Source organism: Propithecus coquereli, unplaced genomic scaffold (genome assembly GCF_000956105.1).
Source record: "Propithecus coquereli isolate 6110/MARCELLA unplaced genomic scaffold, Pcoq_1.0 Scaffold636, whole genome shotgun sequence".
Classification (NCBI taxonomy): domain Eukaryota; kingdom Metazoa; phylum Chordata; class Mammalia; order Primates; family Indriidae; genus Propithecus; species Propithecus coquereli.
In genome coordinates this window covers 267,567-281,300 of record NW_012152352.1, presented here as the reverse complement: position 1 = coordinate 281,300, position 13,734 = coordinate 267,567, and the positions used below count along the sequence as shown (strand labels likewise).

At 38.6% G+C, this 13,734-nt stretch overlaps 1 protein-coding gene and 1 pseudogene across 1 annotated transcript in view; one reads left to right on the top strand and one right to left on the bottom strand.

The window, feature by feature from the left end:
• The window catches only part of ARHGAP42 (Rho GTPase activating protein 42), a 333,741-nt gene that overhangs the window by 170,998 nt on the left and 149,009 nt on the right, over positions 1-13,734 (top strand). The gene's annotated exons all lie outside the window — the stretch shown is intronic.
• LOC105822777 lies at positions 5,953-8,368 on the bottom strand (annotated as a pseudogene).

Below are 13,734 nucleotides of genomic sequence, written 5' to 3'. Positions count from 1 at the left end.
AATGCTCAACATCTCTAATTATCAGGGAAATGTAAGTCAAAACCACAATGAGATCTCACTTATCTCCAGTGAGACTTGCCTTTATCAAAAAGTCCCAAAACAATAAATGTTGGCGTGGATGCGGAGAAATATGAACAGTCATACACTGTGGGAGTGCAAAGTAGTAGAGATACAAGTAGAAGTACCATTCGATCCAGCAATCCCTTTACTGGGCATCTCCCCAAAAGAACAAATGATACTCTATATGAAAGACACCTGTACCTGAATGTTTATAGCAGCACAATTCACAATTGCAAAGATGTGGAAATAACCCAAGTGTCCATCAATACATGAGTGGATTAATAAACTGTGGTATAGGTATACCGTGGAGTACTATTGAGCTTTAAGAAACAATGGTGATATGGCACCTCTTGTGTACTCCTGGATAGGGCTGGAACGCATTCTACTAAGTGAAGTATCCCAAGATGGAAAAACAAGCACCACATGTACTCACATTCAAATTGGTATTAAGTGATCAACACATAAGCGTACATATAAGAATAACATCTATTGGATGTTGGGCAGGGGGGAGGGGGGAGGAGGGGACGGGTATTTGCATACGCAAAGAGTACAATGCGCACCATCCAAGGGATGGACACACTTGAAACTCGGACTTTGGGCGAAGAGGGGAGGCAAGGGCAACATACGTAACCTAAACATCTGTATCCCCATAATATGCTGAAATAAAAAAAAAAAAAGAAGGGGACAAAGAAGGAAGAAATCACATGAACTTGGTGTCCAGCACAAGGAAAGAGAATCTTTTAAAAAACAGTAATAGCTGATCTTCGTTGAGAGTTGTGTGGCAGGGATTCACACTGAACATCTGTGACCTAATTAAATGGTCACAAGCAACCTGCGAAGTGGGTATTGCGGTTGTACCTGCCTACAAATGAAGCAAATGTTGAGGTGACTCACACAGAGCTAGGAAGTCAATTTGTGGACCTGAAATCAAGCCGTTTTATTAATACTTCAAAGCTTCAACTTGTAATATTTCACTTCATTAATGATATTTTTATAAAACTGAGAGCTTTGTGAAAAATTCTTTCCCTAGTACAGGGTATTCCACGTTTTCTGGCCCACCAAAAGACTAAGTTTCATTTGTGTGTAGATTATTCTTATCTGAAGGCTTAGGTTAGCCATAGTTGCAGTGGTATGAGTAGTAACAACCATCTTATTTCGTTTTGTAAACATCTCAATTGCTAGACAAATCAACTGAGAACACCCAGCAGTATACTATGGCTTTGCCTACTCACTGGGAGGTTAAACTTGTGATTAAATGACGCCAGAGTCTTGAACATAAATATTAGCACACTTGGTTTTTCAGCAGTGGTGATTCTGTGTATTTTATCTGTCAATGCTCTTACTAGTAAATTGTTTGTAAGCTGCTAAGTAATCCTTGCTTAGTAAAGTGAATAGTGAATTAAAACCAGGCATGCTCTTCTGAAATACATGTAGAGGTCAATTTTCTTTTCTTTTGCTATTGTAGCATAAACATACTTGAAGGTATGTTTATTTTTTCTATTGCTTTACTCCCTATTTACTTAAGTATTTTCTTAATTGGTACAGAAAGTTAATTCTAGGGACACTGCCGCTTTTTACGTCCTTACAAGGGAGATTTCCCACAAGTGCGTTTGGGCTGATTAGCCAGCTGGAAGGTAGGGATGTCACTTAAGCATAGAATCTTCCACTGCAGTCAGCAACCTCTTTAGCTCGGTCCACACAGAAAGAAGCAGAGTGGAAAACGCTGAGTCAAAGTGGCTCTTGCGTCACAACCAGATGATACTATTTAACTGAAGTGGATAAGATCCATGGACCACAAACATTTCCTTTGTAGTGTGTTCTATGGAGCTTTGAGACACCTGATACTTTGCTGTGGAAAGTGAGGCCCTCAGTGAGTTAGTTGTGGGAAAGAAGCACCGTGCATCTGTGAGCGGCATTAGGAAAGATTAACGATGAGGTTGTTGAACTGAAGGACAGAAGGAGATGAGTCCTGCGTTTTTGAATAGCTGCAGATTAAAAGAATATCTGTAAACAGTTGTCAAGAATGTATTTATTTAAAGGTTCTTAGTTTGATGGTATAAACAGAGTGGAATTGTATTGCAGGCTAGGCATGTTACATGTGCCAGAGGGTTGGATAGAATGTTTGGTGTCTATAGTTCATCTCCTGACACAGTGCCAGTTTAAATTGTAGAAAATGGGTGGAAAGTAGGTATTCAGAACAAGTGATGTCAACTAGAATTTCCACTATATGACTATATCTAGATTAGTATTAATATATAGTGAGATGGATCATAACCTTTTTGGGGATGCTTTTTGAATAAATTGACAAGCCTATTTCTGTGACTGGATTAGAAATCTCCTTGTTCGCAGAGAGAATTAATTGTAAATCATATCAGCACTTTCCATACCTATTGGTGCATAGACTGGCGGACTCTGAAATATAGGTAGAGCTTCCTAATCAAACACAAGACATTATGGGAAAATGTGTGTGTGTACAGACATTTATACATATCTGAGTATCACATATGGTAAGAGATGGAACTAACTTTTAGGAGGCCAAGGGCTCATTTTTCAGATGTAGAAACAAACTGAGAAGTGAGTTGGTGGCACAGTGAAGACCAGAACTCAGTTCCTCAGACTGACAGTCTTTCGACTCCTCCATGCCACTGTTTAGAATACTTTTCTGTGACATATTCTATTTTCGTTGCCTTTAGCAAATAAATGATTTACTGTGAAATATATCTTAATTATAAAGGGTTTCAAATATACCCAAAGTTGCCCACTTTGAATCAAGCCTAGTTGACATATTTTCCTTGATTTTGAAATTGCCCTTGGTGCCCGCAGTTCCAGCACATAGTAGACACTTAACACTGATTTGTTTCCTTAGAGATGAAACTGGAGAAATACTGCCCATAAAAGTTAAAAGATACATTTTTATTTCTGTGAGAAATGTCTTTCAAGACACTGGTTTTCATTTTTAATAAGAGTTTAATAGAAATCATATGAATATCCTTCTGTGGTTTTAAAATAGAAATAAACAATATAATGTAAGGCATTTTAAAGTAGAACTTGATTTTCTTTACATTGATTTCATGTCAAAGACTGTAATGGAAGCTGATAATTCTGGTGCCTTTGTTTTGTCCATAGTATGGTTTGGTTCTGTCTCTGAATATTTGTTTATTATTTTAGAACACACCTTACACATTTAATTATTTTAGCATGTGGTATCCAAAATAATATCTATGGAGAATTGTCACAGTTAATTCCTATTACAGTCTTAGATTTCCTTCACGTAAAAATTGACTACAGTTGAATTTGTTTTCTTAATATACAAATGTCTTAGAGCAGTGGTCCCCAACCTTTTTGGCACTAGGGACTGGTTTCATGGAAAACAGTTTTTCCATGGACAAGGTGGGGGATGTTGTGGAGCTTAGGTGGTGATATGAGCTATGGGGAGAGGCTGTAAATACAGATGAAGCTTTGGTCCCTTGGCTGCCACTCATTTCCTGCTGTGTGCCCAGTTCCTAAGTTTCATGGAAGACAATTTTTCCATAGGATGGGGGTGAACGTGGGGGTGGGTTGGGGAGAGGTGATGCGTGGCCTGGTTCCTAATAGGCCATGGACTGGTACCAGGCTGCAGCCAAGGGCTTGGGGACCACAGCCTTAGAGAATCCAGAAGGATTACAAATGCTTTACTTGAATTCAGCAAAATTGCAAGACACAAAATCAACATACAAAAATCAGTAGCTTTTCTATATAGTACTAATAACTAGCGTTCTGAAAGGAAATTAAGAACATAATCCCAATTACAATAGCAACAAAAAAAATTAAATACTTAGGTGTAAATTTAACCAAGGAAATGAAAGGCCCGTATACAGGCATACCTTGGAGATTTTGTGGGTTCAGTTCCAAACCACTGCAATAAAGGGAGTATCACAATAAAGCATGTCACACAAACTTTTTGGTTTCCAAGTGAATATAAAAATGTGTTTACGCTATACCGTGGTCTATTAAGTGTACATAGCATTATGTCTAAAAAACATGTACATACCTTCATTTAAAAATACTTCATTGCAAAAAAGTGCTAATAATTTTCTGGTCAGTGAGTTATAAACTTTTTGCTGATGGAGGGTCTTGCTTTGATGTTGATGTCTGCTGACTGATCAGAGTAGTGGTTCCTGAAGGCTGGGGTGGCTGTGGCAATTTCTTAAAATAAGACAACAATAAAGTTTGCTACATTGATGAACTCTTCCTTTCACAAAAGATCTCTCTATAGCATGCAATACTGTTTGATAGCGTTTTACCCATGGTAGAACCTCTTTCAAAATTGAAGTCATTCCTCTCAAACCCTGCCACTGCTTTCTCAACTAAATTTGTGGAATATCCTAAATCTTTGGTTGTTATATCAACAATCTTCACAACGTCTTCACCAAGGGTAGATTCCTTCTCAAGAAACCACTTTCTTTTTTCATCTTTAACTCCTTATCTATTCAAGTTTTGTCATGAGATTGCAACAATTCAGGCTCCACTTCTAACTCTAGTTCTCTTATTATTTCCAACACATCTGCAGTTATTTTCTCCACTAAAGTCTTGAGCCCCTCTAAGTCATTCATGAGGGTTGGAATCAGCTTCTTCCAAACTCCTATTAATGTTTATATTTGACCTCTTCCCATGAATCGTGAATGTTCTTAATGGCATCTAGGATGGTGAATTCCTTCAAGAAGGTTTTCAATTTACTTTGTCTGGATTCATCAGAGGAATCATTATCTATGGCAACTAAAGCCTTATGAAACATATTTCCTAAATCATAAGGCTTGAAACTCAGAACTACTCCTTGATCCCTGGTCTGCAGAATGGATATTATGTTAGTAGGCATGAAAACATTAATCTTACACATCTCCATCAGTACTTTTGGGTGACCAGGTGCATTGTCAATGAGTGGTAATATTTTGAAAGAAATTTTTTTTTCTTTTATAAAAGAGACAAGTCTCACTCTTTTGCCCCGGCTGGAGTGCAGTGGTGCCATCATAGCTCACTGCAACCTCCAACTCCTGGGCTCAAGCAATCTTTCCACTTCAGCCTCCCTTGAGTAGCTGGGACTATAGACATGTGCCACCACACCTCACTAAAGCAATCTTTCCACTTCAGCCTCCCTTGAGTAGCTGGGACTATAGACATGTGCCACCACACCTCACTAAGAAATCTTTTTCCCTAAGCAGTAGGTTTCAACAGTGGCCTTAAAATATTCAGTTAGTCATCCTGTAAACAGATGTGCTGTCATCCAGAATTTGTGGTTCCATGTATACAGCACAAATAGAGTAGATTTAGCATAATTCTTAAGGGCCTTAGGATTTTTGGAATGGTAAGTGAGCATTGGCTTCAACTTAAAGTCACCAGCTGTGTTAGACCCTAATAAGAAAGTTAGCCTGTGTGTTTTAAAGCTTTAAAGCCAGACATTGGCTTCTCTCCAGTTGTGCAAGTCCTAGATGGCATCTTCTTCCAATAAAAGGCCGTTTTGTTTGCATTGAAAATCTGTTGTTTAATGTAGCTACCTTCATCAGTGATTTTAGCTAGATTTTCTAGATAAGTTGGTGCAGTTTCTACATTAGTACTTGTGGCTTTACCTTGCACTTTCATGTTACGGAGACAGCTTCTTTCCTTAAACCTCATGAACCAACCTCTGCTAGGTTCCAACTGTTCTTATGCAGCTTCCTCATCTATCTCAGCCTTCATAGAATTGAAGGGTATTAGGGCTTTGCTGTGGATCAGGTTTTGGCTTAAGGGAATGTGGTCTTCTGTCCAGACCACTCAAACTTTCTCCGCATCAGCAATAGTCTGTTTTTCATTTAATTTTTCTTTTTTAAAATTTTTCTGGCTACAGGTTTGTTCAACATTACATAATCCCCTCCATTTTTACTGAGGTGGCTGACCACGTTCACAACTAAATCTACCTCTAAACCAGATTTTGGTCGCTGACACAGCTCCAGCCTCCCCTTTCTTGTGGGCAATGGGGCGGGGCACAGCACTCCCTCAGCAGGTGTCTCTGTGCTTCCCCTTTTCTAAGTCTTGCGGTCAGCTTGCTCTCCTTCTTGACCTTCAGGCTGAGGTTTGCCAGTCTGTGGACGGCTGTGGTGCGGGGTGGCAGGCATGATTTCAGGAGGCTGGTGGAGGTAACCATAGAGATACTGGATACCTTCGTTGGCAAGGTAGCAGTAGAAATGTCTCCAGGCAAACCATTCCTCAGGAAACATAAGAGACTGCATGGCCTTCACCACGTGAAGGTTGGGCACATTCATGTTGGCCAGCTCTGGGTGCTTGGGCATATGAACATCCTTTTTGTGCCCCATCACTCCATCCTTAAAAAGGAGTTCATCTGGGTATGGTGGCTTGTGCCTGTAGTCCCAGCTACTACAGAGGCTGAGGCGGGAGGATTGCTTGAGCCCAGGAGTTTGAGGCTGCAGTGAGCTATGATCACGCTACTGCACTCCAGTGTGGGCAACAGAGTGAGACCCCATCTCTTTAAAAAAAAAAAAAAATTCATAAATGGCAATCCGGTTCTTCTTGGGTATCAGCGTTGTTGCGGCTACAGGGGCTGGAAAGTAAGGTTGTTTTGCTTTCTTCCCATTTCATGTGTTCACTGGAGTAGCAATTTTCATTTCCTTCAGGAAATTTTCTTTTGCCTTCACAGCTTGGCTAACTATTTGGCGCGATTGGACTATCTTGGCTTTTGATATTCTACCTCACTAAGCTTACTCACTTCTAGCTTTTGATATAAAGTGAGTGAAGTGTGACCCTTTCACCTGAACACTTAGAGGCCATTATAGGGTTACTAATTGGGCTAAGTTCAGTGCTGTCCTGTCTGTGACAATAGGGAGGCCCAAGGAGAGGGAGCGAGATGGGTAACTGTCAGATGGTAAAATAGAACACGTGCAGCATTTATCAATTAAGTTCTTTGTCTTACATGGGCATGGTGTGTGGTACCCCCAAAATAATTACAGTGACATCAAAGTTCACTGATCACAGATCACCGTAATAGATACAATAATAATGAAAAAGTTTGAAACATTATGAGAATTACCAAAATGTGACACAGAGACCTCAAGTCAGCGCATGTTGGGAAAATGGTGCAGATAGTCTTTTCTGACACAGGGTTGTCACAAACCTTCAATTTGTAGAAAATGCAATATCTGGGAGTACAATAAGGTGAAGTGTGATAAAACGAGGTATGCCTGTACTTGTAATTCCTTTTATTGTAACTTCTGTCAGTGGGTCCTATTATGTACCTAGAGTTGCAGAATTACTGATTTTTGATATTTGACTGTCTTTTTTCACAATAATAATAGTTACCCTTTATAATAGTTAGCTAAATACTGCCCTAAGCTCTTTATTTGTAAGCTCATTTAATCCTCACGTCCTGCATATTAGATAAGAAAACTGTTAAACTTATTTTGTAGATAAGGAAGCTGAAGTGCAGAGAAGTTAAGCAAATGGACTAAGGTAATCTAACTAGTAAGGAGGAGTCAGATTTTAAACAAGTGAGATAAAGCATATGGAGTTGTTTAATAGCACCAGCATATTTGGTGTGCCAAAAATATTAATTTCTTTTTTCTTAAGGAAAATTGGCCAGTGAGCTCATTTGGCAAGCAAGATAATGTCTTATAATATTTAACTGCAAGTTCTATATTGTTATTCAACCTTGAAACCAAAATCTGGCACTTAACCAGTGTGAATTTGGCCAAGCTAGTTACCTTTTCTAAGCCTTAGTTTCCCCATCTGAAAAATTGAGAAAATAATATAAATGTCTTCGTAGGATTGATATAATAGCTTAATTCAGACATTTTTTATAATTTGCTTTGCCTAGTTTCTTGCACATAGTAAGTACTACAATGTTCATTGCTTTTGTTTAATAAGTACTAATAATTATTGCTACTATAGACTTTCAGTATAACTGAAGTCTCTTTGTAAAAATGATAATATCCTCATGCATAAAGGCTTGTTTGCCTTATTTTATTTTATGGGTGTTGATTATTGGGTATTGATAGAGTGTGATTCACAGGGGCACGATACTTGTAATTAATAGCACTATACAATTTATGTAGCACTATTACATGCAGCAGTCTTATTAATATAAAGTAGAAAGTATCATCATTTTTCGGATAACTGACGTGAGACCCAGAAAGATGAAGTGGTATTGCCAACAACCCAGAGGTGAACGTGTGCTTTAGGTGGGACTCAGATCCAAGTCTTCTGGTACCTACGTCAGTAATCTTGACATACCATACCTGCCCCACTTCTTGGGAATGTACTCCACCCCCTTTTTGTAGTTCATAGTGTGTTTTCTCCATCTTAAGAACATTCTTGTCAGGTATCAGCCCTGACTGACCCCACTGCCAAAACAAACCAGATGACATCCCCTGGAGATAATGAGTCAGTAGCTGTCTCTGCATTTGACAGGTATCAATTCAGTGTCCCTGCATGCTAAGGTATTGTGTTTTTATGCCAGTCATCAAAAAAGCTGAGCCTCCCATAGAGTTAGAATCCTGGATAGGAAACATAACCCAGAAGCCATTCTGCTGAACAGTTTTCAATTCAAATTTTATATATATCATTTTATGTGTATGTATTACATTACCATATGTTAAATGTCTGTATAGACATCCATATATGGATTATTATATCTTTATTAAGTGGCTGCTGTGTGCTTAGATAGGAAAATAAGCTCTTATGACTTGATTATGCTTAAACTGTAGATAAAATTATCACTATTTTTCCTTCTAATGACTCCCTATGTTGATGCCTAAAGACCAATACTTAAAAAAAATTTTAAGCTTCCCCACAAATCTAATCATGTTTTTATAAAAGATCCTTATGCTACATTTTTAAGTCACATATGTAATTTTTTTTTAATAATGCCATTTACAAGTGCCACACATAAATAGTAATTGACTATGCAATACAGTGGAGCCTCACTAATGTTATTGTTGAAATCTATACTGAGAAATTTTGAGAGTGAAATCCTGCTCTACGATAAGATTATTTTCATCTTCTGTGGTGAGCCCTGTTGAGTAAGAAATCAAGCCTGTTTTCTTGTCATGAAACCTTCTCTGTGGCAAATCCAATTACTTACACTACATCTGGTGGAGGGGGAAACCCCAAGTAATGAGCGAACATTTTCTAGGTCTCTTTATTTCAACGGGGACAACAGTGAGGAGTCAAGAAGCTCCGCTTGGAACATCTCCACAGAACAAATTTTCTCTTTGAATTTTGTATCTTCTCTATATAACAAGGTGGTTTTCTTGGTTTAAAAGTTGGTGTTTTTATTTGCAGATACATGCTTTCCTCTACCACCATTTCCTGGCTGCCCTGCTACAGAAAAATTTGCTATAGGAGAATTTATTCTAAATGTATTTCATGATACCTAGTTTGGCACTGAGCTGTACACATTACTATTTTTACTTATAGCATCTTTGTTCAGGGTCACTGCCTTTCCAATAGTCCTCGAAGTGGTTTGGAAGCTATATGTTATTTCTTCTTTTCAAATTTAAATGACTAGAAATATTCTAAAATTCTTAGGAGACTTCACATTGACTTCTGTGGAAAACTCAAATGAGAACCCAATAAAATTGGAAACATTCTATTTCACACTTACATTTTAGAGTTCAAAGTAAATCACAGATACAAACAGGAGTACTTTTCAAGCATCGGGAATAGGTGGATTCTTACTTACACATTATTTGACGTTAACTACAGAGCTCTGATAAAGTGACAACCATTAGTGAGTTGAGCCATCCTGTGTTTAATTTTATTCTGTAATTGCTGGTGATCTGTTGACAAAACACACAAATATCAGAGTTCATTATTAGGGTGATCTAGGAAAGGAGAAAAAGATGAAGTACTTTCCAAATCATTTTCATAGAACACTTTAATTTCTACACCTTGTAATCTTAGCACTCTGGGAGACCGAGGCAGGAGGATCGCTTGAGCTCAGGAGTTTGAGACCAGCCTGAGCAAGAGTGAGACCCCATCTCTACAGAAAAAAAAAGAAAAAAGAAAAATTAGCAGGGCATCGTGTCAGATGCCTGTAGTCCCAGATACTTGGGAGGCTGAGGCAGGAGGATCACTTGAACCAGGAGTTTGAGGTTGCAGTGAGCTATGATGATACCACTACACTCTACCCCAGGTGACCAAGTGAGACTCTGTCTCAAAACAAAAACAAAAAACAACAAAAAAAGATTTAAAAAAATCTACTCTTTGGAGCTGTTATAAATCAATTATGCTAGCATTTGAATTTTAAAACAGTATTTCATTGGGCTGCTAGTGTTGTCCTCACCTACATTCTAAGTATATCAAATTGGTATTAGAACTTTATAAGATATATGGAAGTAACTAGAAACCCTCTAAAGAGGGTTTTAGTGAATCAGTGAGGTAAATATTTAGGAATCTTCTATAGATTTAAAAATCATGAACCCCAGACTGCTTCCTAGGCAAAATTAACTAAAACTTTGTGTTACATCAGAAATACATAAAATTTTCATGTTTAGTCTACTAACAAAACATATTGAGCACCCATATATCAAAACTAACCGGATCAGAATCCATCAGGAAGTGTCAGCATTTACTGAACATCCTTGTTAGGTTCTGTTATTCTTAATATGATATTGTTTCAATTTAGCAAACTCTTGTTCTCTGTAAACAGCTCCTATTTTTCAGTGTTCTTGTTGAATTTAGGAATCAAAACTGGAAATGAAGCTCCCAAGAGTGTCTGGTTACTATAGCGTTACAAAACAAAACAAAAACATGTAGTGTTTTGATTGATATGGACAAGTTATTTACCTTTTCATTGTTCATGTCACATTGTTTATTCAGATGAAAATAAAATCTCAGCAGCCCTTAGGTTGCAGCTCTTTGATCTTATACTTGCCTAGTAGACTTTTTTTCCTTTTCCTTTTTTTTTTTTTTTTTTACTGTTTTAGTTTCTTTATTCCAAAATAATGAGATCCATTATTTGGGTATATAGTTTTGATCATCTAGTACATTGACAGGCTCTCTTCTTCTTCACATCCTCCTTTCCCAGTTTTGAGTCCTTAGAAATGTGATTAGCTTGCTACCATCTCATGTTAAGTCACCGATATACAAGCACATTCAGCGGGATGGTGTTGATCTGCTTTGTACCAGCACATTGCTCAGCCCTGGGGATGCACAAGTAATATCAGACACTTGCCCTTAATGGAGCGCACACTGTAGCAGAAGAAAGCCCAGAGAAACAAATAATTATGATGGAATGGCATCAGTGATATACATACCTGAAGTATGCACATAGTGGTTTTCAAGCACAGTGGGAGGAACAATTCACTCTGACCAACCAGAGAAGGCTGGCAAAGGCTCCTGTGAGGTTTTGCTATCCAGCAGGTGCAATTTAAAGGCTGGTAGAAATATTCCAATCAGCCACAATGGAAAACAGCATCCCAGGCAAAAGAGAAGCCTGGGAAGAGAAGAGACAGTGTTGTAAAACTTTGCGATGTGGGTTAGAAGCTTGATATGTACTGGTGTGATTAGAGCTGCGGCTTTTAGCCTTTTTTTTTTTCTTAATGAACCACATTAAGAAATGTATTTGACGTTTAGTGAGGATATGTGCTAATATGCTTCTATCACTACATGGGATGTATTCTGGCATTTTCTATTCCATTCTACCCTAACGTAGTTCATTATAACAAATGCTGCTTGTAACCCATGAAATTTATTGCACTACGTACCAATGTGTCATGTAACCCACTTTGTGCATAAATACCAGGCCAGAGTTTAGCATGTGTATGCTAGTGAGATAAAGGTGGAATTAGTGAGAAAAGAGGCAGGAACTAACCAGCTGGGGTCGAATGATGGAGAGTTTTGTGCCACACCAAGCTTTCTGTGTAATAATAATCATAATAACGATGATCAGGATATACTAGATACTGATCACATGTCAGACAATATTCTATGCAGCTCACGTATGTTTACTTAATATTTACAATAACTCTGTGAGATAGGGCCTATTATTTTCATCCTGTTCTTATTAATTAGTAAACTGAGCCCCAGAAGGAGTAATGCAATTTGCTTAGGATTAGATGACCAATAAGTAACAGAGCAGGGATTGAACCCAGGCAGTTTGGTTTTAAGGCATATGCCCCAACTGTGACACTGTATTCATGAGGGCATCCAGTCTTGAGTCTGCATTTCATGAAGACATTTTATGAGCATTGTGAAAGCTGGAGTTGAGAAACCACCCAGCAGCCAATAATTCGTCAGGATTTACATTAGAATGTTCATGGTTGTCTTAGTCTCTTTTGTGTTGCTATAACGGAATACCTGAGACTTGGCGAGTTCAGGGGCATGGCACTGGCTTCCGGTGAGGGCTTTTGTGTCCTGTCATAACATGGCAGAAAGGTCAAAGAGACAGCAGGCACATGCAGAAAGGGACCAAACAGAAGGCACTTCACTTTATAACAACCTGCTATTCTGGGAAGTAATCCATTCCCACAGATGAGAACTCACCCACTCCCAAGAGATGGCATTAATCCATGAGTGACCCAAATACCATGACCCAAACACCTGTCATTAGGCCCCACTGCTACACCGGCAATTAAAGTTTAATACAAGCTTTGGCAGTGACAAACCACATCCAAACTATAGCAATGATAAATTTTGTCTACCATCAGGTGATCCAATCATTTCTCCATTGCCTGCCAGACATACAGGGCTTGGTAACTAGACCTCACTACTAGCAGTAAAGCAAGTGTGGACTCCTCAGGCCTGTGTCAGATCACAAAGGTCTTTAAGCTCCTACTGAATACCATAGAGTGAATTACAGACCTATGGAGGCCCATCTTTTCCTGGAGTTCATACCTGGTCCTCTTTCTTGGCCTTCCAGTTTGCTTAGGGCACCGCCTTTGTCATCCTCTGCCTTGATTCAGCACCTCCTGACATTGTGATGCTGTCCTTTTTGTGTCAGTATAGTTCTCTAGTCTGCCACATCTTTTCTTTTTAAAACTTATTTCTGTCCCTCTCTTTGGGTAGGACATGTTTATCTCCCTATCCATGAATTACGTGGTTACCAAGTTCCCAAAGGAAGTGTGACATGGGAGAGAGTGAGTCCACCATCTTCTGTGGTATCTTTAATAGTTCTTACTTGCCAGCTTAAAGCAAGTATCTCAGTCAAGGTTCCAGATGCCTCCCTTCTCTTTTACCTCAGGATGAGTTTTCTACCCTGCAGAGTTAAGGGTGACCTTTGTTTCCTGTCCTGATATGGGGATGTTAATTTTTATATATTAAGCCAGGGTTGGAAAACTATAGGCCAAATCCAGCCCCTTATCTGTTTTTGTGTGGCCCATGAACTGTGAATTGTTTTTACATTTTTAAACGTTCTTTAAAAAATTAAAAGAAGAGTCATATTTTGTGACAGGTGGAAATTATGTGAAAATCAGATTTCAGCATCTGTAAATACAGTTTTATTGGAACACAGTGCTGCCCATTTGTTTGTGTTTCCTATGGTTGCTTTCCTGCGATAGCAGCAGAGTTGGGTAATTGTATTGGAGATTATGTGGCCCACGAAGCATCAGTGTTTACTATCTGACCCCTTACAATAAACATTTGCTAATTCCTGGTCTGAAGCCTGAAACCAAATTTCAGTTTTCACCTCTGCAATATACCTCTCTGACA